Source organism: Balaenoptera borealis, assembly GCF_965194805.1.
Source record: "Balaenoptera borealis genome assembly, chromosome: 10".
Taxonomy (NCBI): domain Eukaryota; kingdom Metazoa; phylum Chordata; class Mammalia; order Artiodactyla; family Balaenopteridae; genus Balaenoptera; species Balaenoptera borealis.
In genome coordinates, this window is record NC_138874.1 from 97,726,509 (window position 1) to 97,745,313 (window position 18,805).

Genomic DNA, 18,805 nt, shown 5'->3' on the forward strand with positions numbered 1-18,805 from the left:
AGTGATTTATTTATACATATGTTTGTGTGTGTATACACACACACACACACACACACACACACACACATTCAATATCCTATGATAAACCACGAGGGAAAAGAATATTAAAAAAGCTGCAGAGTCATGTACCACAGTGTTCATTGCAGCTTTTTTTATATTCTTTTCCCTCGTGGTTTATCATAGGATATTTAATATAGTTCTCTGTGAGAAGTCGGGAATTTTATAACCATAGAAATGAGAAAGGGTTATGGAATACATCACAGCACAGTTCTCTAGAAGAAACAGTGTGGTTTGATATACCAGTTCTCTCGTGTAGGCTGTGTTAAGTGGCGTGGAGAATCTGCTACATTTAATGGACACATCAGCTGAGTCAAGGGCTCCTGTTTCTGTGATTTTCTCTACTGTCCTATTTCTTTTTTTTAAAGTTGGGGTATTTCTTCCCACCTCTTTTTTTTTTTTTTTAATTAATTAATTTACTTATTTATTTTTGGCTGTGTTGGGTCTTCGTCTCTGTGCGAGAGCTTTCTCTAGCTGCGGCAAGTGGGGGCCACTCTTCATCGCGGTGCGCAGGCCTCTACTGTGGCCTCTCTTGTTGCGGAGCACAGGCTCCAGATGCGCAGGCTCAGTAGTTGTGGCTCACGGGCCTAGTTGCTCCGTGGCATGTGGGATCTTCCCAGACCAGGGCTCGAACCCGTGTCCCCTGCATTAGCAGGCAGATTCTCAACCACTGCGCCACCAGGGAAGCCCTGTCCTATTTCTTATATACACAGGACACTGCTTCTAAAATAGCAAATTCAGAAACCCTTTAAGAAATTAAGGCTGCTGGAATGAATTGGATGACATAGAAATAATTTTTTGAAGATAATAAATGAGGACAGTTGGGGGTGTTAGCAATGAGGTCAGTGCAGCTGGCACCAGCCACACCAAATGGAGAGAAAACAGATCACATTTTACCAGTCAAGAGCACAAAATATCATTCATTCAGTATGAGACTAAATCCTGATTGGTCCTTACCCACGGTAAGACGTGGCGCATACGTGAATGGTGTGGTCTCTTCTCCACTGAGATGTGTCTCTGCCATGGAACAAAACTACATTATAAAGCAAGGGCCATGCTCAGCATGAGCACATGGAATATTGGGATTTAAGGCCTCTGAATGCCTTCTTCAGATTTCTGCCAACACTGATTGAATGATTACACTAAGATCGTTAAGCGAGAGGCAGATAGGCATAGAACATTGAAAGCAGAAGGCTGAATTTCAAGGTCTTGGCTCTACCATTCAGGGCTACGTAGTTAAGTGAGAGTTTCTTCCCATGACAAATAAGCCACCCCAAATAGCAACTATTGGGGTGTGTCCAAGATTTAACGAGATGGTGAGTACCGCAGAACTTCATAAACTTTTTACAAGTATTTAATCTCATTTATTCAAAAGTGAACAATCTGTCCCTGGGATTTGCAAGGTGCAGAGACTATTTAGAGGGAAAATTTGCTTTAAGTAATCGGATTGATGCTCAAATGGGACACAGTGTACTGTCTTCCTTGGCCATCCACCCGAGGGAATAACTTGGAGCAGTCAAGGCACCAGCTCCCAGTATGAGGCCCATCAGAAAACAGCCAGGGCCTGACTCTTGCCCCGTGTGAGGATTCTTTCACTAGTGTTCCCGTTATAGCTCCTCTGGGTCAAGGGGCTGAGAGCAGGCAGCGGGAAGTCATGATTTTTGCGATGCTCCAGGATCTCCCAGAGTCTGGCTGTGGAGAAACCATCCATCCTCATGATTTACTGTCTTGTGTGAAGGAGGCAATTTAACTTATTTAGGGGGAAAAAAAATCCCTAATGTCAAAATAATGAGGCTTTCTCTCTTCCCATTTCTGAGCAGCCGGATGTGGTAAAATGTACTCCCTGGAGGCAGAATGGCTGGTTTCCTGGCTGATTCCACCACTGGTTCCTCTCGTGAACTTTATTAAGTCACTAGGCGTCTCTGTTTTCAAAAATACAAAATATTGTGAAAAATTTTCCTGATATTGGTAATATTTGGGGCGGGAATCCACCATTCTCCACTTTTCCACTTACGAGACCTGATTTGATACCATCTTCTCAAAAGTTTTATTAAATGAGAATCACAAGAGTTAACTTTACAGAAAGAAAGAATTCTTGCCTTGGGATAACGTGATGGAAATGAAAGAACATGAACTTTAGAAACAGAGAAACCAGGGTTTAAATCCAGCTCCTTGCTGGATTATTTACATGCTAGGTTATCTTGAAAGTTAATTCATTAAGCTCTATGTTTCTCTGTTTCCGAGAAAATAAGGTTATCAGTTTCATTATCTTTATGTTGGGCATCTCTCTCTTTACAATGCTACAGTCACCTGAAAAAGAGGGTTCAGTTCAGCATTAACTGCGTAAAAACACAAATCTCTTGATTCAGTTTCATAGTGTGTTCTCGGGATTTTTTTTTTGAAATGAACAAAACATAAGAAATGTGTGGTACATATGGATTTTTAAGGAAAAGTTACAACATTTATGTATTTATGTGAAGATGGGCGCTTTTTCCTTGTGAAGTCTAAATTCTCTTTGGATTTAAACAAATACCAAATGAGTTAAGTGTACATGTGAGCAAGTTTCCAATGGGACAGGTAAAAAGGAGAATAGCAATGGAGATCTGCTTTGTTTTGTTTTATCTTCTGAGCAATGTGAACTTGGGCCAAACATATAGTGATGTTGGGCCTCAATTCCCTTCCTCATAAATTGATTTCCAAGATGTCATTTCCAAATCTTTGTCTTGGATGATAAATTTACCTCTTCGAGAGGGTACAGATTGGATGCTAAACCCCATCTGGCAGCATTGGTGCAGCCCCACTTCTTTTCTCACTGAAATACACACCTGCTAGTGGTCACCTCCTCAGGCCTCTGCCAAATGGATCACTGAAGGTGCATTATGCTCTTCCCACTGGTGGCCTCCTCCTCAAGAGGGTACTTACTTGTGGTTTTGTCTTAGTTGAAAACAATCATTTGGAAACTTGTGCAATCCTAGTGAGTAGGAGCAGTGAACAACAAAAACAACAACAAACTTGTCTGTCACTTGGAACATCAGACTAACACTAACCTATAGCATGAGCAATTCTCTAGAGTACTGGCTCAAAAATGGCAAGAGCTATTAAAGGGATTTTTTAAGGCACAGACAGTTTTATCTTTTGACAGTACTTGTTGTGGTGGAAAATGGGTCACTTTCCTCTAAGAGAGCAGCGTTGAGGGTATGGGTGTTGCAGTGAGAAGAGAAATCTGTACTGTTCCAGGCAAAGTTGAAGTTCACCATTGTGACGGATCATGGTAACCATGTGTTCTACTACCAGCTTGCTTCCTCATGCCACCATGTGGAAAGAACCCTTCTCGGGCGGGAGAGGACAGGCCACCACGCAAAGAGGTGTTTATAGCCAAGAAACAAAGATGGGTGTGTAGCTAAATAAATAGACGAAAAGACAGCAAGAGAGAGCCAGTCCTGGTGTCATCATTTGAGGACTTTTATCACACTGGGCCTGAACTCTGAAGAAAAAGCTAGCTAGCATTGGCTTTCTGTCTCTTCAGACAAATAAACAAAAAAGAGTCCTAAAACAACCACACATTATAGTGACCCATTTCTTAGAGTAGAAGTCAACATGTAAATATATTCATCCCTTTTACTGACCAAGATAGTCTTAAAGATCCCATTAGCTTGAGTCAATTCTAGACAGCTTTCTTCTGGACCATAGGCCCTGACCTCCCTTTTCTTAGAGCATTTATTTTAGAAAACTTGTAATCGTAAAGGCTTTCTGTGCCCCTTTGAGAAGTAAATATTTTATAACCCAGAAATGTGTTTTTCTAGGACCTGGGAGCTCTCTCTTTGAAATGTAATTATCCAGGAAGATAGCAACCCGATCTCCCAGTGACTGTGAGGAGGTAGGAACCTAACTTGGATATGCATCAATTAGCGAACACAACCGGCCTAAACACATTGACCAGACTCCCTGCTAATGTCCTCCAGGACTTTTCCACTAGCTTAACCCAGCCCTTAAAAACCCTCCTGCTTTTTGTTTCAGTGGAGATAATTTCAATCTCCCTTCCCTCTGGCAATACTCTCAAATAAAATGCTTCTCGACTGTCTGACTGATGGGGTACAGGTTTTCTTTTGCAATACTCCATGACCTTTGTAGTCCAAAGAGACAACAGTGTGAAGAGTCCAAAGACTTGGATTTCTGCCTAATTGCTTAGAATCTGTCATGAAACAATTCAGTTAAATTCAACATACCTCTTATTTCCTCATCCATAAATTGAGAGCCTCAAAGATACTTGAAGAGATTACACAGGGTGAAGGATGTAGAGAGCAATGTAATTCTTAAGTAAAGCACATCTTTAAAAAAGAGAAAAAAAGGAAGATTTGCAGATATAACTATAAACTAAAAATGATTCTACATCTCAAATTTTAAATAAACACATGAACAAATTTTAAATAAACAAATGATGAGGTAATTAACCAGAATATACAACAGACTACTGTAAGTCAATACAACTTAAAAAAAAAAAAAAAAGTAGTGATAAAGGATGTGTGCAGTCAGTTTATGGAAACAGAAATGAGCAATGAACATGTGAAAAATTCTTAGCTTCATTAGGAAGCAGGGTAATTGTAGTAAAAACGGCAGCCCTTGTGTACAATGGCCTGGCACCCTATGTATGTTTAACTTAATGCTGACTTTAGAACTTGGCATAAAGAACTTCCCCTTCTACCCACTCACCCTCCAGCGTCACTTCAAAGATCTTGAGATCAATGCCAAAATATTGATACATGGATGATAACCATTATTGTTATAACAAAAGAAGTTACCAACCTTGAAAACAAAGAAAAAGAGTTAGTGTACTTTTCAAAAAACATTGGACAGGGAGGTATCATAGAACAAAACTTAGATATAAAACTTAAAAGAAATTTGAGCACTTCTAAGTGTCAGAACTTTGCTAGGTACTTTCACACATTATTATCTCAGTAATAAATCTATTGGTAGGTCCTTCACATAAAGCAGAATGGTATGACTCTTATAGCTAAACATGAACATTTTATTAAAATTCCCCATCCATCCCCCTGTCATACTAGGTATTTGATACTTATCTTAAAAACAGAATAACTTGAGTTCTTAGACATCGGTGTGTTAACTTGTTTGGGCTGTTATAACCAAACACCATAGATTGGGTGGCTTATTAGCAACAGAAATTTATGCCCCGTGGTTCTAGAAGCTGGGAAGTCCAAGATCAAGGTTCCAGCAGGTTTGGTATCTGCTGACAACCTGCTTCCTTCTTCACAGGCAGCTGTCTTGTCACTGCTTCCTCACATGTCAGAGGGGCAATCAAGGGAGCTCCCTGGGGCCACTTTTATAAAGGCGTTAATCTCATTAATGAGAGCTACACCCTCACGACCTAATGCTTCACCTTTAAATACCATCACATTGGGGTTAGGTTTCAACGTATGAATTTTGAAGGATACAAATATTCAGTCTGTACCAAAGCATCCAAACTTTCCTTCTGTTTTGTATTTTTCCCTCTGTCCGGCTCAATGGTTCTTATACCTCAGGGTACATAAGAATTATCATCAATTGACTATCCCCAAATAACATATAACATATTTTATGGCTTTCTGATTTTAACGATATACAACTTATACGTTAAAAACTGACCTTAAAATCTAATCTCACTTAAAATGGAACCCTATTCTTTGTCATTTGACAGGTTAGCAAATCTTAAAAAATAATAATGAGGACATGAGCTTTCATGTACACTACTGCTGGTGTTGAACCACATATTTTTAGGGCATTTTGCTAATATATATCAACATGTTAAATGTGTACAACTTTCAAACTGATAATTCTGCTTCTATCAGTTTGAGACTCAGAAATGTTTACAATGCATGCAGCAAGATGTATGTACAAGATGTTCAAGACAACAATGGTGCAATAGAAAGCTACAGTGTGGGCATGATGTTTAAACCTCTTACACATCTCTATACTTCACTTTGAATGAAATCATAATTTCTGAGTTTGATTTATAAGGCCCCGAACCATCAGCCTTTTTTCTCTCTCTCCAGCCTTATGTTATTCTTCTAACCCCTGGGCTCACCATACTCCATCCCACGGCCTTTTCCTAGTGCCTTAGGCAGAATGCTTAAGTAAAATCACATCCAAACAGCTTAATACTACAGAGCAATTAACAAGTTTAATCTAGATCTTTATGTTCAATATAGAAAGATCTCCACAGTAATATATATATGTGTGTGTATGTGTATATATATTAATATAATATATACATGATGAGATTTCATTTGTGTGTGTACACTTATAAGCACAACTCTCCACATTTGAACTCTATGATGTAGTTTTATTGTGGGCATACTCATTTTTCAGATGGAATATAAAAAGATAGATGAACTGAATCAAAATACTCACCCTCCCCACCCCCCAAAGACTTCCTCAGTTCTTCTCAAATAAAAAGGTTATTTGAGGTTACTATTATGCAGGTTATTTCTTTCTGCATTGCTTCTGGAAAAACACCCTGATGGCCTCTAAGTTTCATCCTAAATATTTAAAAATCATTCATAAGAATTACAAGCGTTTAGAAAGTGCTCATTTTGGCAGGGACAGTGCTAAGTCCTGTACATGCAACATTTCATTTCGTTTTCCCTACACAGAGACAGTAATGTTATCATCACCATTGTGTGGTGAGGATCACAGAAGTGAAGTAACTTTTCAAAAGCCGTATAACTTGTAAGTGGCAAAAAACAGACTTCACATTCTATTGGGATGATCAGAGTGCCCACTTCATTCTCAAAGGTGTCCTGGTTTGGGGGACAAAATATATAGTCATCCTAACGATGAAGAGAATACAAACTTCGAGGATTTGAAATGAAGAGGAAATAATGCAGTGCTCTGTAGAGATTGCTAGAACCTACTAAGGCGTGGAAACTGGCTGTGGTGCCTTATAGCTCTGTGGCTGTCAACAGGGTTCCTTGAACTCTTACACAAAGACATCGTAAGGTGAGCTTTCTCTTCCATTGCCTGTGGGAATGTCAAGAAGAAATAACAGATGACTAAAACTATACATCTGCCTGACGTGGTCCATGTCTAAACGTTCCTGTAGATCTGGAGACAAGCTTTGGGGGATTTTGAATTATAAATGGCATATGTAAATTGGGGCCTGAGAAAAGATTATTTATTGAACACTTCTGATTAAAGGTTAAAAAAAAAACTGTCTAAAAAAGGGAGAAAATGTAATAAACTTCTTTACGAAATCATTTTAACTCTATTAGTTCATGACTAGTAGAATCAACATTCAATTCACTTTCTTCTAATAATTGGCATGAGTGTGCTTTGATTCATCCACGTTTTCTGGCATAGTTCTTTCTGAGATGCTGTCTGGAACCTGGATGGAATTGGATACTGTGTGAGCGTAAGAGCAAAGCTAAGTGGTCCATACAGGGATCACATTCAGAACACAGGCTTTATAAGCATCTTTATTTTTCCCAGCAGGGAAAATAATGTGACTCATGGACTGATAAATGTCACAAATAAGAGAGCTTCCAGGCAAAAAGCTTCTGGCAGTGATATAAAATTTCCTAAAAATGTCACCAGCTAGACCCACTTGACTCTTTTTATCCTCACAGCTGGCCCTGGGTACAGGCATTTTCCAAGCTGTTTGGATAAAGGGACTCCTTGTGTTTGATGGTAAATTGCTAAATATCTAATTATTAGTTTTGTCTGTGGGAGAGGCAAACTAGGACTCCCTTTGGTCTGGTGAACTGATGAGTGGATTTCCAGTTAATGATGGTGTCGAGACCATACTTACCATTTTTCCTTTCTAGCCTCCAAACTTCCCCCACACACCAGCTAGCTGTGCAGGTGATTGGCATCCTGAGCTGCTCAGTGACCTCCTTCTAGAGTTCTGCCTTCTCCCACTGCCAGGTGGGGAATAGAGAGAGTCCAACCGCCACTTGGTCTTGCGCCCATCTGTTTTATGATGGTTTGCAGGAGTTGACTGTTCTTCTCTTCATAAGTGAGCTAGTGGCAGGGGGCTAAATAAGAAAGTGGATAATTGTTAAGCATAGGAAAGTCACAAAGGAAAAGGCTTATTTCCGTTTTAGAAAAGAACTGACTGACTTCTTAGTTCAGGCCAGGGGAGTGGGAAAAATATAAGATTTGCACCCCCCAGGTAGAGTCTGGCTCAAATTCTATCTTTTTAACATGCTAGCTGTGTGATCTTAGACAGTTTGTTTAATCTGCTTGAACCTCACTTTTCTTTTCATTAGAAATGAGGATTATAATAATCCAGAAGTGTTGTTAGGAGGATTTTCTATTTCTGTTATCGGATAAAGACTGAGCTGTGGCTTCAGCTAATACGTGTGAGTGATGAGAAGCCAAGAGCTGGAATATTTGGTTTGGCTCCATTCAGTGTCACTCACTCAGCATTTGGCACGACCTTTGGTTTTCTTAAAAACCCTCTGGATTCTGACGATTCACCTAATCACTGTGACTATTCTTTTTTCATAAGGTCACACATTTTACCCATTTATGTTTACAAAATATTTATAGCAGCAGCAGGAGAGGCTTAATTGTGTATCTTCACACTTCAGTTGAGGTTTGGTAAACAAAAATTCTATCTGAAAATGCATCCTTGCAAATAATAGTATTTTGTAGAGCAAGGCTTTTTGTTTATAGTTTAAAAAATTTCAAAAGAATTCCTTATTACTCCAACTCTATCATTTATAATTTGCAATTTATGACCTTCAAAGCACACAGTGTTTATTACCTATTTGATCCTTATCCAATAGGATTATTATTTCTCCTTTTCAGATGAGGGAAAGTAAGTTTAGAGAGGTTGTAACTCACCAACCACAGAGTTCACAATAGGATGTGTGTCTACTGATTTCCAGCTTTATATTCAACTTTCCGTACTGAGCTCTACTAATGATACTACATCTTATGATTTGGTGGTAATAAGGTTGGTAATAACAATGAGACGGCTTCAAAGTTCTTCATCCCCAACATTTTCCTGGTATTTTCAAAAATAGCAACAACAAAAAAATAAAGAAACATTTCTCTTCACCTTTTAATATAAATGAGGGATCATATGTTACATTTCCTCATCTAAAACAAATCAATGGTCTCTGAGCATTCTCCTTCCCATTCGATGTAAGTATTTTTAGGTATATTTTCTTTAAGCACGTTTATAAGAAGTAGTATGTCGCTAAATCAACTCTAATTGCCTACTAACATAATCCAATAACCTCATTTCACTCGTATTGTTAGAGGAATTAATTGACCTGCACAGCCACCAGCTAAATATATTGCTTTGTGCAAACAGTGAATCCAATTTCCTCTCTAAACATATGTCTGCAGGAGGAGACCAGACAGGATACTGGATGCAGACTTAAAATATCAGTTAAGTCCAGTTATCTGCTCTCATTAGATAGACAATTAAGAAAATACCACTAATTTATTTAAATATAAATTATTGTGTATATATGATACAAATGTTAGATATTTGTATAATACATAATACAATATATATGAATTATATATGCATATTTGTACATGTACATGTAAATTTATGTATGTGTATACAGGTATATATGTATGTGTTGTTACTTTTCTTTCTTTTTTTAAATTTTTTCGACCATGCCACACACACAGTTTGTGAAATCTTAGTTCCCCGACCAGGGCTTGAACCAGGGCCCCGGCAGTGAAAGCACCAAGTCCTAACCACTGGACACTGAACTGTCAGGGAATTACCTCATTACTTTTCAGTTGTAACATGTCAAGAAATAGGAGCATGATAAGATGTATAGCACAAGTGAGTTTAGCCCAAATCAGCAGAATGGACTTCGCTTGCTTCTGAGCCCATTATGCCTCATACGCGTTATCCCTAAAAACTTAATTAGTCTAAGAATGAAGGGAGATTTGTGCTTGTTTGATTTGTTGGAGATGTATGTGTGTATATATATATATATATATATATATATATGTGTGTGTGTGTGTGTGTGTGTGTATAAATTATGTAGTTTTTCCTGTGGGTACATTAACATATATCTCTAAAGTATAAAGTAATATATTCAGATATCAGTGCCTTAAAATTGGTGTGACTCAGAAAAGTGGTTACTTGGTATATTAAACTTGAGTCTGTTGATTTCTGGTCCCATCCCATGACTCACTGGTCTTAGATCTTGGGAAAGTCATGAAATGTCTGTAAGCTTCACATTTTTGTTTGTGGAAGGCTAACAGTTTTGCTTACTTTTCTGATAGACAAATCATGCAAGGTTCAAATGAGAACCTGCTTTTGAACTGCAAAGTATTACACATAAAAAAGAAACCATTTTGAGGTTAAATTAAATAAAAATAATATAATGAGTATAAAAGAATATGTTAATTTACTTCCGTGAAAAACTGTTTTCCATCATTCTGGAACATTGCACCCTAACAATAAATATGCTAATAATAAATCTTCATGAAGAGTTCATTAAACAAGGTACATTCTGTGGAACATTTTCCTGTAACATTTTGTAAATCAGATTCTAGTTACTGTGCCTTTTAAATATGCCTCAAAAATTTGTCTTTCCACCGATTCAAATTGGTTGTCACTTTAATCCAAATTAGTGAGCTAGTATTCTAATCACTTCAGTGCCTGACTTGACAAGCTTCAGATCTGGAAATTTATGTTGAAATACAAACTCCTCTGCCTTCTAGAAACAATAAAAAGTACTCCTTCCGTAAGTTTTGTGAATTTCCTCTTTCTCTAAGTAAAAAGTTAAAGAGCTGAAATAATGGTCTTTTCACTTCATGCTGATTTACAGCAACTTATGGGGGAAAAATCCCTGCCACTTATACTTGATACATTGTGTCTGCACTTGCAGCTTGGTCATATGTGTGTGTGTGTATATATATATATATATATATATATATATATATATACACACACACACACACACACACACACACACACACATATACACACACACACACACACACACACACACACACACACACACACACACATATATATGGCGCATATATATCAGTGAGTCTAACTAACGAGTAGATTATCCTGGCACACTCAACTAGTCAATTTCTGTGGAGCTAGCTATTCAGTGTTCTTCACGTAAGTAATGTTAAATCCCATCTTTCCAAGATCTATTCCCAAATGTGTTTGTGGAGAGTGCATCAAGCACTGTGACTCAACCTGCAGGTAATAGAAGGAAGGTTATTGTTAGTTAATAGTACTGAACATCATAATTATTATGAAGGTTTTAAGAATTTTAAAATCTAGTTAATAAAAAATTTACAATAATGTGTGTTCAAAGGAGGTAATGTGTGAATCAAGCTGTCAGTGCCTTGGAAGTGGACGGAAGAGAGAATTTAGTGAGGAATATTGTACCGGCGAAGGCTTATTATACAAGGAGACATAAATTGAGCCTTGGTGGTTAGTAGGATTTTAAACAAGATAAAATGTAAAAGAACCATTCAGGTTGGAATTTAGGGGTAGACATGTTGATGGCTCTGGCTAATTATGTATATTTTGCTTCTCTTTTTTTTTAATGCTTTGTTTTGTAGAAAGTTAAATCCAAATCTGTGATTAGTGCAGGACCTTACCTTGTTTATGTAGTTGCAATGGCACTTACTTGTTCAGGTTAACCCTCAGATCACCTTCTTCTGGGCCATGTATTTCTCTTTGTCCAGGAAGACAACCCTCCAGGCTTCATCCCATCTGTATGGTTCCTGAAGGTATGAGATTTTGATAGAATATTGTCCTGCTGGCCAAGTTCAATTATCTGACCCAAGCTGGGGCTCTGGGTCCCTTTCCTAGGATTTTTGGACTTGGCACCAGGAATACCATGATGAGCACTTTTTTTCCTCTGGGACAAAATCTACAAGGCATAAAGCTTGGGGGCTCTTGGCCATGGTGTTTTTGGCCATGTGGAGAAAGCTACTCTATACAGTAGAAGGGAAGAATGAGGCTAACACAGGAAAGGGAAAAAAGCATCCTGACGACTCTCTTGTTTCTGGAAGCCAGCCACAAAATGGTTCTCAGGTTCTGTTGCTCTTTTAGTCACTTCCCTTTCTGATTAAATAAGTTCAAGTTTTTGTTTGTTACCTCCATTTTCAACGAAAAATGCCCTAATTTACATCTTGTGAATTAGTAATTGTGCAGCAAACGTAAAACATCCAGAGCCTGGTCTAGTCTATATAGTGCCATATAGTAACTTTGTTTGAATTAGAGAAAGTCACCCCCTCTGGCCAGATGCAGCCTCATGGGGGCTGTGCTGGTGAGGGCACCACAGACTGGATTCCAGCCCTTGCCAGCCTCAAAGCCAGGTGCACAGCCAGATGCAGCAGCCCTCAGTGGCCCGAGACCCTTAGCCTGGGTCGTAAGCACCACTGTGGTTGTAGTTTCCCTCAGTTTCCCAAACATCATATTCTTTACTGTGACTTTGTCAATATAGACAGCACCTTTGGATGGTCATAAAGAAAATCTGTCAATGAGGTCCTCCATAATAACCCACAAATGGGGAGCTTTGGGCGAGGGCAATGGGTAGTGTTTTACTGAGTAGGCTAAAGGGGAGCGAGGGCTTACTTACCTTTGGTCTTGCTATTTAAACCTTATGAGTAGAAAAAGTATAAGCTGATTCCTGGCTCATTAATAGTTTTTTATATTTATACTATGCTTGGGCATCAAATAATGTTCTCAGGGAAAATGCTAATTGGTATGTACAAATTATATTACCAAAGTTAATGAAGCCGTATGCAAAGAGAATGCTCACATCGGTTAAAGCTCTGGTTTTGCTTTACGACCTGCAACATCCTAACTCTACAGATAGAGGGTGCGCTTCCCTAAGCCAGGTCTGGGTTTCTGGAGACACCACATCAGGCAGCTGCAACTCTCAGTGAAAGCTGACCAGAAATTCTCCAAAACAAAGAGCTGATTTCCTCTGAGTCTTAAGGAGTTGGCCTTTTCTCCATGTGTCAAGAATCTTAAGCATAAATATATAACCATCTTTGTACAAAGTTCTTTAAAGAATAATACAATTTAGGTTGTTCCTTCAGAGAGGGAAGATTGCATTTAACCATTCAAGTTAACTCAGGACTGAGGGTTTTTCTGCACAAAGGATTTTTAGTGCTAAAACCAGAAAAGCCCCAGACAAACCAGAAGCAGTTGGTCACCCTACCTATGGAAAGGTTTTCTGGCACGCTGAAGATAGAACTAAGATGGGGAGAATGAGGTTACTTTAGATCTGAACATTTCCCAGACCATAAATTGTTTATAGACCTATTGCTCAAATTCAAAGTTACAGGCAAAAGTACATAGGAAGTGAGCAGCTTGTAACTTGGGCTATTAATCAAAGAAGCCATGCTTATGAGCTAAACAGGTGGGACCTGCCTCAGGTCATGTAATCTCTTTACATCCCACATCCTCATTATCTCTTTCCAAATAAAGACAAGACATAAGAGGCATTTATTATAATATTCAGGGTAGAGTTTGGGTTCTAAAGTCAACAACTTCCTGCGTGCACATCTTGGCTGGGTAGTTTTCTTGCAGTCTAACTTTGGTCAACTTACTTAATCTTCCTGTACTTTGGTTTTCTGATCTTTGAAATGAAGTTAATAATAGTAGTTATTTTACAGGATTTTGATGAGGCCAATAAGCTAGGATATGTAAAAACTAGGCAAATATTTAATATTAATTAGCTGTTACTTTGATGTCACTCCCAGCAAAAATGTGCCAGTGCCTTCTATTTGCCTTTCAAATTTCTTAGGGAAATGTTTAAGACTTAATCCGGCATCAGACTTCCCGTTTCCCAAACTCAGTTCCTATCTTCCTCCCAGCCCCATCCTCTCCCCGATCCTGACTGTAGACATGCAGAACTCCTCCCCATTCTCTCAACGCGTCATAATTTTTTTCACTCTCCTGGGGCAGACTTGTTCTGCTCCCTCTATGGGTATCTTCCTTCTCTACACTTCAGGCATCAAGATAAGACCTTGTAGAGGCCAGGGATTAGAGTCTTCAGAATTGAAAAAGCCTGGATTTTAATCATGGCCCTGTACTCATTTACTGGTGATCTTGGGAAATATGTTTACATTAATTTTATGTGCCTTGGTTTTTTTTTAAATCTGTAAAATGGGCTTAATAACTCAGGATTAAATAAGATAACATACTCAAGTGCTTATACAGTCACTGGTACATATTAACAGCCCAGGTAAGTAAAACTTATCATTACCCAGCAAATATCATCTTCCGTGTGAAGCCTCTCTCTCACCTCAGGACAGAGCTGGTCACCCTTTTCTCTAAGCTTTCCTACCATTTTGTATATTCCATTAAAATAGCATTTATTAAATTGTATACTAATTACATGCTAATTACACGATCATAGTTCTGTTTCTTCAGTGGATTAGAAGTAACATGATTCAAGGAAATGTGTCCTATTACTTTTTGTTGGTCTAATACATAGCACAGTTATTAAAGAGAAAATGTGCTTAATGTGTTCAATGAAAGGATAAACAAAGAAAGTGAATACACTCTAAATCATTAAAATAATGATAATTATAGTAATTAGTGTGCTAGATTTATAAGTCAATTTAGCTAAGCTTGACCTGTGTTTCCCAGAATTCTCTCCTCTATATAGGTCTTATACACAGGACCACAAGAGACATTATATATTAGATCTCAAAGGCAAAGAGAACCAGCAGCTGTCTTTTTTGTGTACACTCAGCAGGCTGGGAGAAATGCACAGGTGCTTTTGCATCTCATCCATGTTGTCTGTGATGTTTCATCTCACCTGGTTAATGTGAAGCTGCAGACCCAAAACTTGTCCAGCTGCTGTTGTATCGCTACCTTCAACTTTTAAATTCCTGGACCAGGTATAAATTTAGCTTTGTGATGAACGGCACAACCTTCTCCAGTAAACCACTGTCATAGAATGTGGAAGCTTAGAGGCAATGAGAGACTGACATAGGTTCTAGTTGCCCTGGGGTACCAAGTTCAGCCTTGCAGGCTCCTATTCGTCCTTGTTTACCCCTTCAAGTTGTGCCTGCCCCTGTAGACTTCAGTTTCTAACACCTGACACAAAAGTAACCACCTCATAAAGACTGTTTAACCGGTTCCCACCACCCCTTAATGTCAAATTCCAATCATAAATTTTATGTGTGTGTGTGTGTACATATATATGTGTGTTTGTGTGTATATGTGTGTGTGTATTTCATGACTTCAGGTGGTTCTGCTTCTGTGTTCTAATCCTGACATGATATAACTAGTAATCAATGGCAAGGTAGGCTAAGGACTTAATGCTTAGACTCTCAATTATATAGGATTTCATAGAAAGTAGAAAACTGTATATCAGAACATTAGAGAAGGATTCCTGAAGGAGGGAGATTTGGAACAGGGCCTTGGAACGTGGGAAAGCAGAAGGTATAGAAAAGAGCCAATGGCACAATGCAACAGGGGTGCAACAATGTTTCAGTAATCCTTGTTTTTTGTGGTTACCAAATTTTTTTACTGAGGTATAGTTAGTGTACAATATTATATAAAATATAAGTTATAGGAGTACAACATAGTGATTCACAATTTTTAAAGGTTATACTCCATTTATAGTTATTATAAAATATTGGCTATATTTCCCCATGCTGTAAAATATATCCTTGTAACTTATTTATTTTACACATAGTAGTTTGTACCTCTTAGTCCCCAACAACATCTTGTCCCTCCCCCTTCCTTCTCCTACTGGTAACCATAAGTTTGTTCTCTATATCTGTGAGTCTGTTTCTTTTTTGTTACATTCACTATGTTTTATTTTTTAGATCCCACATATAAGTGATATACAGTACTTGTCTTTCTCTCTCTTACTTATTTCACTTAGTATAATGCCTTCCAAGTATATCCTTCTTACTAATTTCACTTAGTGTAATACCTTCCAAGTACATCCTTGCTGTTGCAAATCACAAAATTTCATTTTTGTGACTGAGTAGTATTCCCTTGTGTATACATATATATGTACAACATCTTCTTTATCCATTCATCTGTCAGTGGACACTTAGGTTGCTTCCATATCTTAGCAATTGTAAATATGCTGCTATGAACATTGAGGTGCGTGTATCTCTTCAAAGTAGGTGTTTGCATTTTTTTTTCTGGATATATACCCAGGAGTGGAATTGTTGGATCAGGTCATATGTTAGTTGTATTTTTAGTTTTTTGAGAAACCTTCATATGGTTTTCCATAGTGGCTGCACCAATTCACATTCCCACCAACAGAGTATGAGGGTTCCCTTTTCTCCACATTCATATCAACATTGGTTATTTGTGTTCTTTTTGATGATAGCCATTCCGACAGGTGTGAGGTGATATTGCATTGTGGTTTTAATGTGAATTTCTCTGATGATTAATGGTGTTGAGCATCTTTTCATGTGCCCATTGGCCATTTGTATGTCTTCTTTGGAAAAATGTTTATTCAGATCTTCTATCCGGTTTTAATTTTTGTTTTTGATGTTGAGTTGTATGAGCTGTTTATATATATATATTTTTTTTTTTTTTAATTAACTAATTAATTTATTTCTGGCTGTGTTGGGTCTTCGTTTCTGTGCGAGGGCTTTCTCTAGTTGGCGGCGAGTGGGGGCCGCTCTTCATCACGGTGCGTGGGTCTCTCACTGTCACGGCCTCTCTTGTTGCGGAACACAAGCTCCAGACGCACAGGCTCAGTAGTTGTGGCTCACGGGCCTAGTTGCTCCGCAGCATGTGGGATCTTCCCAGACCAGGGCTCGAACCCGTGTCCCCTGCATTGGCAGGCAGATTCTTAACCACTGCGCCACCAGGGAAGCCCTGTTTATATATATTGGATATTAACCCTTTATCAGTCATATCATTTGCAAATAGTTTCTCCCATTCAGCAGGTTGTCTTTTACTTCTGTTGATGGTTTACTTTGCTGTGCAAAAGCTTTCAAGTTTAATTATGCCTCATTTGTTTATGTTTGCTGTTATTTCCTTTGCTTTAGGAAATACATCCAAAAAATATTATGCTATATGTCAAAGAGTGTTCCACCTATATTTTCTTCTAGGAGTTTTATGATTACAAGTCTTATATTGATGTCTTTAATCCATTTTGAGTTTATTTTTGTATATGGTGTGAGAGAATGTTCTAATTTCATTCTTTTACCTGTAGCTCTCCAGTTTTCCCAGCACCACTTATTTTTTTTTTTTTTGCACCACTTATTTTTTGTTTGAATTTTATTTACCAGAACCACTTATAAAAGAGACTGTCTTTTCTCCATTGTATAGTCTTGTATTCTTTGTCATAGATTAATTGACCATAAGTGCATGGTTTTATTTCTGGGCTTTCTGTCCTTTTCGGTGATCTGTGCGTTTTTGTGCCAGTACCATACTGTTTTGATTACTGTAGCTTTGTAGTATAGACTGAAGTCAGGGAGTGTGATTCCTCCAGCTCTGTTTTTCGTTCTAAAGATTTTTTTTGGCTATTTGGGGTCTTTTGTGTTTTCATACAGATTTTAAAATTTGTTCTATGAAGAATTTCCTTGTTATTTTGATAGGGATTGCACTGAATCTGTAGATTGCCTTGGTAATTTAAATGATATTCTTCCTATCCATGAACATGGTATATCCTTCCATTTGTTTGTGTTGTCTTCAGTTTCTTTCATCAGTGTCTTATAGTTTTCTGAGTATGGGTCCTATACCTCCTTAGGTAGGTTTATTCCTAGGTATTTTATTCTTTTTGAGGTGATGGTAGATGACATTGTTCCCTTAATTTCTGTTTCTGATAGTTTGTTGTTAGTGGATAGAAATGCAACAGATTTCTGCATGCTAATTTTGTATCCTGAAACTTTACTAAATTCATTGATGAGGTCTAGTAGGTTTCAGGTGGTGTCTTTAGGATTTTCTATGTATAGTATCATATCATCTGCAAACAGTGACAATTTTACTTCTTTCTTTCCAATTTGGGTGTATTTTCTTTTTCTTCTCTGATTGCTGTGGCTAAGACTTCGAATATTCTGTTGAATAAAAGTGATGAGCGTGGGTATCCTTGTCTTGTTCCTGATCTTAGAGGGTACGCTTTTAGCTTTTCACCTTTGAGTATGATGTTAGCTGTGTGCTTGCCATATAAAGCCTTTATTATGTTGAGATATGTTCCCTCTATGCCCACATTTTGAAGATTTTTAAAGTAATTCTTAAGAATTCTAATTGTTTTTGGGTAAATTGTTTTCCTAAAAAAGGTGTTAAAATCTAACTCACAATAGTTCAGAATGTGACCTTGTTTGAAAATAGGATCTTTTCAGACTTAATGAATTAAAATGATATCATACTGGAGCATGGTAAGCCCCTGATCCAATATGATTGATATTCTTATGAGATGGCCATGTGAAGGCAGAGACAGAAACAGGACACAAGAAGAACACCATGCTATGATGAAGACAGAGATTGGATTTATGAAGCTATAAGCCAGGGGATGCTAAAGTTTGCCAGTATACCACCAGAACTTAGGAAGTGCAAGGAAGGATTTCCCTATAGTTTCAAAGTGGGCATGGCCCTGCCAACACCTTGATTTTGAAGTTCTAGCCTTCAGGACTGTGAGATAATGAATTTCTGTTGTTATAAATTACCCAGATTGTGGCACCTTGTTACAGCAGCCCCTGGAAAAACCAGTACATTAATAGAGAAGATGTTCTTAATTATTTAAGGAGTAAGACAGGGTGGGAGGTCATGGATAAATCCAAATCATAGGGCAAAATTGGTAAAACTATT

At 38.0% G+C, this 18,805-nt stretch overlaps 1 long non-coding RNA gene across 2 annotated transcripts; it reads right to left on the reverse strand.

Annotated features, from left to right (window-relative positions):
• Window positions 1-602: 602 nt before the first annotated feature.
• On the reverse strand, window positions 603-17,240 carry LOC309636200. 2 transcript variants are annotated; one of them, XR_014249295.1, is made up of 4 exons: window positions 11,685-17,240; window positions 4,284-8,084; window positions 2,883-3,028; window positions 603-1,979 (listed from the first exon to the last, which is right to left on the reverse strand). It is a non-coding gene; the product is annotated as an uncharacterized lncRNA (long non-coding RNA). The 2 variants fall into 2 exon arrangements; XR_014249296.1 differs by having other exon boundaries at window positions 603-3,028.
• Window positions 17,241-18,805: the final 1,565 nt, after the last annotated feature.